Below are 11484 nucleotides of genomic sequence, written 5' to 3'. Positions count from 1 at the left end.
ATATAAAAAATACATACCCAGACACATATATCTTTCTTTTTTCCCAATAACTACCCATTTCAAATTGTTCATTTCTCAAAACCCAAAAAAATCTCTCTTCCCTTCTTTCAACCACCACACCATGGCCGCGCCTCTCTCTCTTCTCCCTCTCCCTCTGTGCTCACCCCTCTCTCTCTCTCTCTTTTCACTCTATCCGATGAGGCGATGACACAGATCTGACCGTGTGTATTGGTGGTGGTGGCGGCAATGGCACTGGTTTTGAGATAGCGGCGGAGAAGATGACGTGGAGGTGGAGAGATTAGAGTTTTATTGGTGGTGGAGAGATTAAGGTTTTTTTGGTGGTAGTGGTGTCTCAGATTTGGGTTTTTGGTGGTGGTGGTGTCTCAGATTAGGATTTTGATGGTGGTGGAAAGATTAAGATTTTTTGTGGTGGTAGTGTCTCAGATCTGGCCGTGTGTATTTGTTAAAAGCCAAATACAAATACATTCAAAAATCTACATCTCACAAATACACTATGTTTGAACGTATTTGTCTTTGTTTTTTACTGTATTTTTTAGTGTATTTTGTTAATAGCCAAACACACTGTTTTTGAATGCATTTGTCATGCATTTGAATTTTTTTTCTCTTGTATCTGAATGTATTTGTTGAAATCCATTCAAATACACGAAAATTTGAATATATTTGGCTTCATATGTAGTTGGAATGTACACAATGTATTTGAAATACATAAAAAAAGCCACTAAAATACATCAAAAAAAATCACTGAAATACATCAAAGCAAAAAAAGAAATCACTAAAATACATCAAAAATATATATTAATATCTAATTTAATAACTCCACCGTTAAAGGCTAAAATCAAGGATTCTGTTTTTCTTTTTCTTTTTTACCATGTTCTCATGTATTTGTTAAACATACACGGTTTTGCCAAAATGTAGCTACAAATGGTAATATTTAAAAGGATAGCTACAAATAATAGGAAGCTACAATAAGGTAGTCATTTGAGTAAGTTTGCCAAAAAAATATTCAGTTAAAAAGATAATGTACCGATTCAAAATCTCTTTAAATCCATCTATTTTTGTTATTCTACGTTACTTCATCATTAATTACTTCTATTTTATCTCACCTTCTTAAGTTTTTGTGAATAAATAATAGTATATAATTTTGGGCATTAGAAAAATAATATGCCACCCTTAAAACATTTGAAGCAAGCTTATGTTTAACAACCTTGGATTATAGTTCAAACAGAAAGGTTGGAATCTCCACACATATATGTATTTCTTAGTAGTTTTTTTTTTTTTTTTCATTCAATTGATTCAAAAATTGCTGCTTAAAGTTTCTTTTATGAATTTTATTTTCTTATGCTTATGGGCAAGGAGTTTTAGAAGATGAAGGAAGAGAGAAAAAATGGTTAAATACATTTTGTTGAAGGATGGTGCAGATAAGAAGATCAATGAAAGATTTAAGGAGGATATTGAAGGAAAGATATATACATCAAAGGTTGTTGTAGTATTATAGCTTAGTTAAAGATAGATTTTATTTTCATTGTTAAATATTCATCTCAATTGGATTATTAAGCGTTTATCAAACAAAAGTGTAAATCTTTTTTTTTTGTGCTCCCTTTCTGTGTATTTCTTTACTTTCGGTTAATCTAAGGCTTAGAGCATATTAGTTCAATTTTTTATGCATATTATTATTATTATTATTATTATTATTATTATTATTATTATTATTATTATTATTATAATATTTCATTTCCTTTATTGAAACAAATCAATTACGCCAAATGTAGGGATTAATTTCATAAATTTATAAGATTTTAATAACCGCGCGAAGCGCGAGCCAATTTATTAGTTTGAATTATAAATTATCATGACTTATAGTACTTTTAATGTAGTTTTTAAATATATAAATTTTATGTTTACAAACTTAAAAAGTTTATGCCAAAATCTAAGGTCAAAGTTATAAAGTTTAACCCTCGTACTCCGAAAAGGTTCACATAAAGTGAAACGAATGGAATAATAAAATTGATATAAAACTTATATAGATTTTAGCTAATTCTAACAACCAAACACATGCTGAATATAACCCCAAATTTTATATGGAAATTAATATCTTAGTCCTGGTAACCAAACGATCCCCTAATGAGCTATTGATAGCCAAAAAATATCCAACTTGTTTTAGATCTTAAATTTCAAACATATTTTCTTTTCTTAAATTCTATCAATCAAATACCATCCTACTCTCTATGTGGCACAATAGGAATTTCAAAATTTTGAGATAAAAAAAATGATATATTTAAAAATTACATAAAAAATATTATTGTATGAATCACAATATTAACAATAAAAAATTTAAAAGGTATATACAAAGACTTTTATAAAGGAAAACTTGATTAAGAGCCTGTTTGGATGGGCTTATGCTTTATAAGCTGTAAACAGCTTATAAGCTAAAAAAAATAAGTTGGGTAGTCTAATTTTTTTTTTTTTGGCTTATAAGCTGCTTTAGATAAACTAAGTTAAATGGATCCAAACAGCTTATAAGCTGCTTTAGATAAACTAAGTTAAATGAATCCAATTATTTTTTTGAGCTTATTTTAAGCACAAAATGACTTTAAGCTGGCCAGCCAAACACTCAAAAAAGCTGAAAACAGCATATAAGCAACTTATAAATCAATCCAAACGGGCTCTAACTCTCAAAATTGCAATCATACTTGATGGAGAGAGTCTAAAATAAACAATAGTGGAGGTGCAGGTATGAAGAGGAAAGGAAAAAAAAGGGTTGGAACAAGACAAGATTCTTGACTTTCTCAGCGCCACAAAAAATCAATGCTTGAACTCTACAAGGCGCTTCACCAACACTGGCCCCAAATTAGGTCATTTTAGAGTACACGTCGCAATGGCCGATCTCGTAGGAGGTGGGTCCAGGCCGTTTTTGATGTTGCCAGAAACACCGCTTGAAGCAGATATCCAACCAGTATTCTCTGAGATTGAAACGCTAAACAAAGCCTTAGATACACGGGTTAATTGAGGTGCATAAAAAGATTCGGGTTGTTCTTAAAGAACATGGTAAGACATTGAACGAGATTCACTCGATGATGAGAAATATGCCGCTGATGGGGTTTTCAGGATGGGCTGATGTGCCCCAAATTCGTGATTCTGTGGTTGGATTTGAAGTGCCACTTCAAGAATTGTAATTGAAGCTGCTTGATGAGAAAGATGATCAAGTGCTTGTTCTTTCTGGTCCTGCTGGATGTGGAAAGACTACTTTGGCAGCTATGGTTTGTCAAGAGGAAGCTATCGAAGGTATTTCATGTTTATTGTTTGTCATGTAAAATGTGTCTGATACTATTAATACTGTTAAGTTAGTCCTTCCTTAGTTTATAAGATGCAATTGAAATTGGCTTTCTTAAGATAGTTCCATGATCTCTTTTAGAAGAACCTACTTGCATTCCTTTGTAAGTTCAATTAAATAATTCTCCCCTTTGGGGGTGTTTGGTATGAAGGAAATTGGTTTCCATGGAAAATGTTATCTGGGAAAACAAGTGGGTTCTTACTTATTTTCTAGTGGTTGGTAAGTAAGAAAAAATATCATCCCAAAAATATTTGTATGTAATCTAGCAAAACACTGTGGGGGGGTGGGGAGTGGGGGTTCGGGGGTGGTCGGGGTGGGATGGTCAAGGGGTAGGGGTTGGGGGTGTTGGCCAGATGGCGAGGAGACAATGAACTTGGATAGTCACTTATGAAACTTGTTTTCCCTACTCCATTTTCCTTATTTTTAAGGAACTTGTTTTCCTAGATAAAAGGTTTTTCAACACATTTTGACCAACCAATCATGGGAAAATGTTTTCCTCCATACTAAACACACCCTTTGTCTTCGAATCGTATGAACTCCAAAGACTACCTGGATCAATTTCTCTATGACTTAGATCGATTCTTACTCTGTCCGTTTATCGGTTGAATTCTTTTTTTTTTTTTTTTTGGTAAAGTAAACAAATTTCATTAGAAAAGGCATCAAGTAGATGCAAAGTTACAGAGAGAAACCTAAGCTTCAAACATAGAGCTGCATGAAGCTAGATTGGTGAGCAAAAACCTGTGCAAACAGTCTAAACCTATGCTGCCTTAGAAACTCTGCTAAATAAGAGTCAAGGAGCCAACAAAATCCAAAAAGTTATCAACACTGTTTACAGGAGTATGGAAATGCCAACTAAACAAACTAACTAAGCAGATTCCTTTCAAAGAACTGGTGGGAGTTGATTTTCCATCAAGCATCTATTGTTTCTTTCTTTCCAAATACACCAGAAGATGGCTGTTGGGATCATTCTCCAGATCCTTTTGATGGATTTGTCAACTCTCCATAATATCCAGCTTTCAAAAGCATCTTTCATAGAAGAAGGCATAACCCAACTAAGACCAAACAATGAGAAAAAGAAGTGCCAGACAGCAGCAGTCACTGGGCAGTGCAAAAATAGGTGATTCACAGTCTCATTGGTCTGATAGCATAGATTGCATCTGTTGATAAGAATGATGCCTCTCCTTCTGAGGTTGTCTTGGGTCAGGCAAGCCCCTTTTAAAGCTGTCCAGGTGAAACAACTGACTTTCAGAGGCTGCCTAGTCCTCCAAACATACTTCCAAGGCCAATTTTCAAGCAAACCATTCTCAGAACACCCAATCTCGTAGCATTGTTTCACAGTGTATTCCCCCCTTCTTTCCCATATGATCCTGTCAGGTGCCTCAGCCAATATGTAGTTTTCGAGAGCACCCAAGAGCTGTAGGAGGTCATTGATTTCCCAGTCTTGGAGATTTCTTCTGAAAACAGGGCTCCAAACATTGCCTTCCCTATACTGTGCAATGGAGGCATCTCTATTGCTTGCTACCCGGTATAACCTTGGAAAGGCAATTTTAAGAGTAGATTCACCTAGCCATAAATCTTCCCAGAATTTAATGTGGAGACCATTGCCCGCCTTGAAGGAGATTTTTGGAAAAAAATCCTCTTGAAGGTTGTTGATATGCTTCCAGACCCCTACACCATGTGGTTCTCTGTTTCTGTTAGCGCTCCAGTGATTTTGGGCACCATACTTGGCTAATATGATGTCTTTCCAGTAACCAGCCTCAGGTTGCCCATATCTCCATAGCCACTTCATTAGCAATCCCTTATCGTGCAGCTTCAAATCTCTGATCCCCAACCCTCCTATGGCCTTTGGAAGAGTCACTTTTTGCCATTCGACTAGAGAGAATTTGTGGGTTTGACTGTTTCCTTCCCATAGGAATTTTCTTCTAAGTCTGTCAATTTGCTTAGTGACTGAACTTGGCATAGGGAAGAGGGACATAATGTAAGTAGGAATGCTGTCCAGTACACTATTTATAAGTGTGACTCTACCTCCGAGAGAAAGGTATTGCATCTGCCATGTAGCAAGCCTGTTCTCCATTCTTTCAATAACTCCATTCCATATTTCAACAGACTTGAACTTGGCCCCAAGAGGTAATCCCAGATAAGTGGTAGGTAGAGAATCAGTATTGCAACTTAAGATCTCATCTATGTGTTTTAGTTTTATGATTGCATAGGAACCACTTGAATACTTCACATGAACATAATGTTATGTTTTCTTGTTAGGCAAAGAATGAAGAAAAGAGAAATTGTGTTCTGGGTTGTGATTTACTGTATATACGCAGTTTATAGCTTTCCCTTTTCCTGTGGTGTCACAATATCCTTCTGACAGCGTCGAAGAAAGCCCCTTTGTACCTAAAGACTAGCTCATCTCTGATCCTATAAAAGAAGAAATATAGCTTCTTCTTTTTTGTAAATCCACTTATTGCCTATACAGATTACTGAAATTATGGCAAGACTAGTTGACATGTAATGTTGCATCATGTTCTTACGTTATACTAAGATTCTTGCTGAACTTCAGCATATTTGATCTAATTTTCTCTTAACAGCCAAATACAGGGGGGGGGGGGGGGGCATCTTTTTTGTCACTGTTACCAGAACACCAAACATCAAACGCATTGTTGGGGAAATTTTTGTGACGAAAGACAACAACGTGCCAGAGTTTGCATCTGAGGAAGTTGCAATCAACCAACTCAATAACCTCCTTACGAGAAGTACATCTCAAACTGCATTGCTGGTGCTGGATGATGTTTGGTCCGAGTCAGAGTTCGTCATCGAGAAACTTAGATTTCGGATACCTGGAAAGATTTTGGTCACTTCGAGAGTTGTGTTCCCAAAATTTTATACATATAAATTAAATCTTTTAGGCGAGAAGGATGCCAAGGCTCTCTTCTGCACTTCAGCTTTTAAAGATAGCATCCCTAATGTGCGACTTGATCTTGTTCATAAGGTAAAAGACTATCTTCGTTTACAAAGGTCTTTTTGAGTAATTATTTGGTTATGAGTTCATGTGAAATGTATACGCTATTGTGCATGTGCTTGAAAGAAAAAGAGTGAAAATGCATCTGTTGAAATTTGCTTTTGTTACTGCTTATTTACAAGAATAATAAATAGTTTAGCATAGGAAGAGTCTTTGTTTAAATTTATATTTAGTTAGATCAGTTTAGTTGAGATCATTTAGGTTTTTGATTTTATTCTGCAGATTTTCTGTTTTGAAGTTAGCTATTTAAAGCCTTCTATACTTAATACAAGTTTAGAGACAATTTCTACCATTTTTAATCTACTTGCTCCTCCACCATCTTTTAAAAATCCAACAGCATCTTTGCTAAATAATATAGGTCTGTTTTCTTAATAGGACCTTCCCAAATTCGTGTATGATATAACCTATAAAGTTCTCTGCTCTGTGGATCTAAATGATGGCATGGAATGGCAGGTTGTGAGAAGTTGCGGCGGTTTTCCACTGGCTCTAAGAGTTGTAGGCCGTTCATTGTGTGGCCAGCCTGAGGTGATATGGTTTAGAAGAGTAATGATGCAGTCTAAAAGACAAGTTTTCTTCCCTACTGAGAATGATCTGCTTCGTTCTTTGCAAGCCAGCATTGATACCTTGGATGAAAACGTTCACTGCAACAGATTAAGAGACTGCTACCTGGATTTAGGATCATTTCCTGAAGATCAAAGAATTCATCCTGCTGCTCTTTTGGATATGTGGGTGGAACAATACAATCTAGATGAAGATGACATGAGTGCAATGGCCATTTTTTTTGAACTGTCTTCACAAGACATGGTTAATCTCGCCCTTGCAAGGTATAACTTGTTTCAATTTTTCTTGAAACTGTACTGTCTCTGCTACTTCATGCATGGAACCACTACGTGCATATTTATCTGTTTGGAACTAATTTAGAACTCATAGAGTTAGGTCGGCAGAACATTCCAGTGGCTGGCTTCATTTTATCCTGGTTCCACTTTTTTGGTCTATGGTGTATCCCATTGTTGAACTTATCAAGTTAGCTGATTCACTGAATAGATTCTTTATCCAATATCTGATTGTTTAGTTCATGCTGATTCACAGAAAGGATGCACCAGGAGTTGTTGGCTTGCATAATATACATTACATACAGCAACATGATATGCTGAGGGAACTGGTCATCCACCAGTGTGATGAGAAGCCGGTAGAAGAGAGAATGAGAATATATATCAAAATCTAGGGGAATGACTTCCCTACGTGGTTTAAACAAAGACTTCAACTGCTTCAAGCGAAGGTTTTGTCTATAATCACAGGTTTGTTATCCATCCTTTCTCCTTTTTGGTCAAAATTAGAAATGTCTTCTGCAAATTTGCTTCATCTTGTCTCTGCTATTGGAATTGCAGATAAAGATTTCTCCTCTGAGTGGTATGACGTGCAATTTCCTAAAGTTGAAGTACTTGTATTGAACTTTGAAACAAGTACCTACAACTTACCCCCTTTTGTAGGAAAAATTAGCCAATTGAAGACTGATTATGACAAATAATGGTTTCCTCCCAACTTTCAGCTTTGTCCTCTGCTCAATCTTAAGAGAATCAACCTGGAACGCATTTCTGTTGCATCGATTTTCACATCCAATTTACAGCTACCAAATTTGCGCAAAATCTCCCTGATCATGTGTGAAATCGGGGAGGCATTTGAAAAATCTGCTGCCAATATTCGTTACATGTGGCCAAAACTTGTAGAGATGAATATCGAGTGCTGCAACGACTTGGTAGAAGTACCAGCTGAAATATGTGATCTTGTTGATCTTAAAAGGCTCAGCATCTGTTATTGTCCCGAACTGGTTGCCCTTCCCGAAGAGCTTGGGTGGTTGACAAATTTGGAAGTACTAAGGCTTCATTCTTGCACAAAATTGGCTGAGTTGCCGCAAACAATTTCTGAGGGCCATCGGACTGGGATAAAACCCTGAATTACCCGTGGTGCACTTGCTGGAAACTCCTTGCCGAGGGCCTGTGCACCCCCGGGATTAGTCGGGGCTCAAAGAGACCCGGACACCCGGTGCTTAATCAAAAAAAAAATAAAAAATTATTTATCTGATTTCAAGTAAGATGCTGTTGCAGCACTTGCATTGGTGGAACTTGAATATGGATGGATAGAGCAAATTAAACACTGGAAAGACTTGATCAACAACAACAATCAAGGTAAGTTTCTTGAGGCGACTTTGGAGTAGAACAAAATGAGCTGAACTGGTAGCCATGTGTGGATGGTTTTCCCAAATTCTCAATGAATCTTCACGAAATCGGGCTGGAAAGCAGACCTACCGTAAACTTAGCCGATTCTATTAAATCTTAAGCACCTCACTATTCGTCTTGATTTCAAAACAACTACTTCCACCCAAACTCATCCCGATAGTACTTTATATGTCTAAAATGTCATATAGTACTCATTTAACACATCCACACCTAATCTGACTTTACGGAGTGTTACATGTAGGTGAGGCTGTACATGACCCTAGTGATTTTGCCAGATGCTGTCTTTTTAGTATACTGAGCCATGTTACCACTGGTACCTTGCGTCACTGACGGGAAGTCTCTGTAATAATGGGCCTTAAGGCCACATCCGTAGCATACATCAAGTCCCATATGACATTCTCATGCATGAAACTTGCCCCATTTGCTGCAAAGAGGACGCTGTGAAGTCCGCTGATCCACACTAGCCTGCCACTATGAGCTCGGTGCTCTGAAACTCTGCTCCTGACAAGCCTGACCTCTCTGATCAAATTCAGTCTCAGAGATGGTGTACTGGCTACACAAGGTGTAGATCATGATGACATTTTGTTAAAGAATGATATGTCGCTACCTCATTGACATACCCCATAGTTACATCCTGACTTAGCCATCTTGTTGATCTCTCTCTTTCCTTTTCTCTAACATGCTATTCCTCTTTAGATCCTTGATTGTCTATGCAAAAGCTACGATCTTGGAGATAGTCATATCTGGATTTAGAGCGGCAGCAGAAGCTTCACCAATAAAATATGGTCCAAGACCATTAACAAATTGCCGGACCCTGGCCCGTATAGTAAACAAAATCTCTGGGGCACATTTGGGTAATAATCCTTCACATTCATTTTATTTCATCGGAACCTTTCAAACTCTAAGGCTTTAGCCTCCCTAACCTCAAAGGGCAAAAAGTAATCAATAAAGGCTTCAACGATCTCATCTCAGACTGCAAAAGATACATTCTCCCTTCAGGAATCTTCCCATGATTCATACCATACGATAGCAACATCCTTTAGTTGATAAGCAACAAATTCAGCTGCCTAAGTCTCAGTTGCATGCATGACCTGGAGAGTCCTCTGAATCTCATCAATGAAGTTTTTGAGATCCTCATCAGTATTGGACCCTGTGAACATTGGAGGGCTCATACGAATGAATTATCTCATTATGGAACTTGACGATGGGTTTCGAACTTGAGACCTTGAAAGGGAGCACCCCAAGGCTCAAGCCAATTACCACCAGGCCAACCTCTGAGGGTTATTATTTATGCAGCAAATTCAAATTGATATCTTCCTTTATCACAGTGATTCTCAGATTCCTCAGATTTTCCTTAAAATATTCCCATGAAGAGGCTGTTTCTTCATCACACACAACATCTTCCAACTGCACTAGTTTCAGCACAGAATTGGGAAGCTTAGGAAACCCCAGGCGGCTTCCCATGCAGATAGTCCGTAAAGAACAGAGTTGATCAATTTCCATTGGCAAGCAATCCATTTCCACACAATCATATACATCAAGAAATCCCAATCTATTAAGTTTAACAATTGATTCTGTTTCTAAATATTCCAACACATAAGGACTTCCTCGAATATTATTTTCAGTGAAAAGATGCAGCTCAAGTTTGATCATTTCACTTAATAAGTTTCATACAACTGTCAATGAATTGACATCTTATTAGGAGCTGTCGTTAGATTTGGAATGCAGAAAAGCTAGTAGTGCAGTAGATTAATATAAGTTTGATCTGTTCTAAATATTCCAACACATAAGGACTTCCTCGAATATTATTTTCAGTGAAAAGATGCAGCTCAAGTTTGATCATTTCACTTAAGTTTCATACAACTGTCAATGAATTGACATCTTATTAGGAGCTGTCGTTAGATTTGGAATGCAGAAAAGCTAGTAGTGCAGTAGATTAATATAAGTTTGAACTTTAATAGGCTCGGAAAGAACATAGTATATTGATTTATGGAACGGCCATCCGTTTACATCCTTAAATTTGGATAGGGCTTTGGACCCTAACCCTGATGTATTCCTTTTTATGCATGTAAAGCAATCCATAGTAATATAGATGCTTCTTTGTCAAAAGGAAGATTAGTATTAGGTCCTCAGCTAGTCCAATAGATTAGCAGTAATTCCTATTTACTGCTAATGTTTTTCCCTCTTTTTTAAACTTATATGTTTTGGCTGAATTAAGAGTGTGTGTTTTGTTTTGAGTGTATATAATATGTATATGTGATAAGAATCGGGTGACTTGAGTAAAACAAAAAAATAATGCGGAGCAAAAATATGAAGATTAAAGACGGAATTTAAAAATATGTGAAATTCAAGAATAAAATTCTCAAATTTCAAGATTAAGCGAAAAGAACCTTAATTGATCTTAGTATTCAAAATCAGTGGATTGAAACTAACTACGGTACTAATAGAGTCAATTCAAGAACTTATATCAAAAGGTGGTCTGGACTCCTATTTCGAAGAAATTAGAGACAATATGTGTATATTAGGGTATCTCGCCAAATGAAATGGCAAAATAACATCGCAACTAAGTAGGAAAATATTTTTGGCTTTGCAAATGGTTATTTTACTATATTTAAAATTCAAAAAACTTGACTAATTAATTACACATGTGGCGGGCCAAAATTGAATGTCAACAGTCAACATACGTTATAGTTAACGGATGTCTTTAGCCCAAAACACAATTTTTTGAAAGATGCAGCTCAAGGTCGATCAAATAACTTCTAAGATTAATAAATCATAGCACTGTCATGCAATTCACATCTTATTTGAGGCTGACATTAGATCTAGAATACATAAAAGCTAGTAGCAGTTCGCACAGCAAACCAATGTGAATTTGAACTTTG

The 11484-nt window shown here is 36.6% G+C and overlaps 1 pseudogene; it reads left to right on the top strand.

Moving 5' to 3' along the window:
- The first annotated feature begins 1405 nt into the window (after positions 1-1405).
- LOC132624725 (probable disease resistance protein At5g66900) lies at positions 1406-10835 on the top strand (annotated as a pseudogene).
- Positions 10836-11484: the final 649 nt, after the last annotated feature.

Source organism: Lycium barbarum, chromosome 12 (genome assembly GCF_019175385.1).
Source record: "Lycium barbarum isolate Lr01 chromosome 12, ASM1917538v2, whole genome shotgun sequence".
In the NCBI taxonomy this organism is placed as follows: domain Eukaryota; kingdom Viridiplantae; phylum Streptophyta; class Magnoliopsida; order Solanales; family Solanaceae; genus Lycium; species Lycium barbarum.
This window is presented reverse-complemented; position numbering and strand designations above follow the sequence as displayed.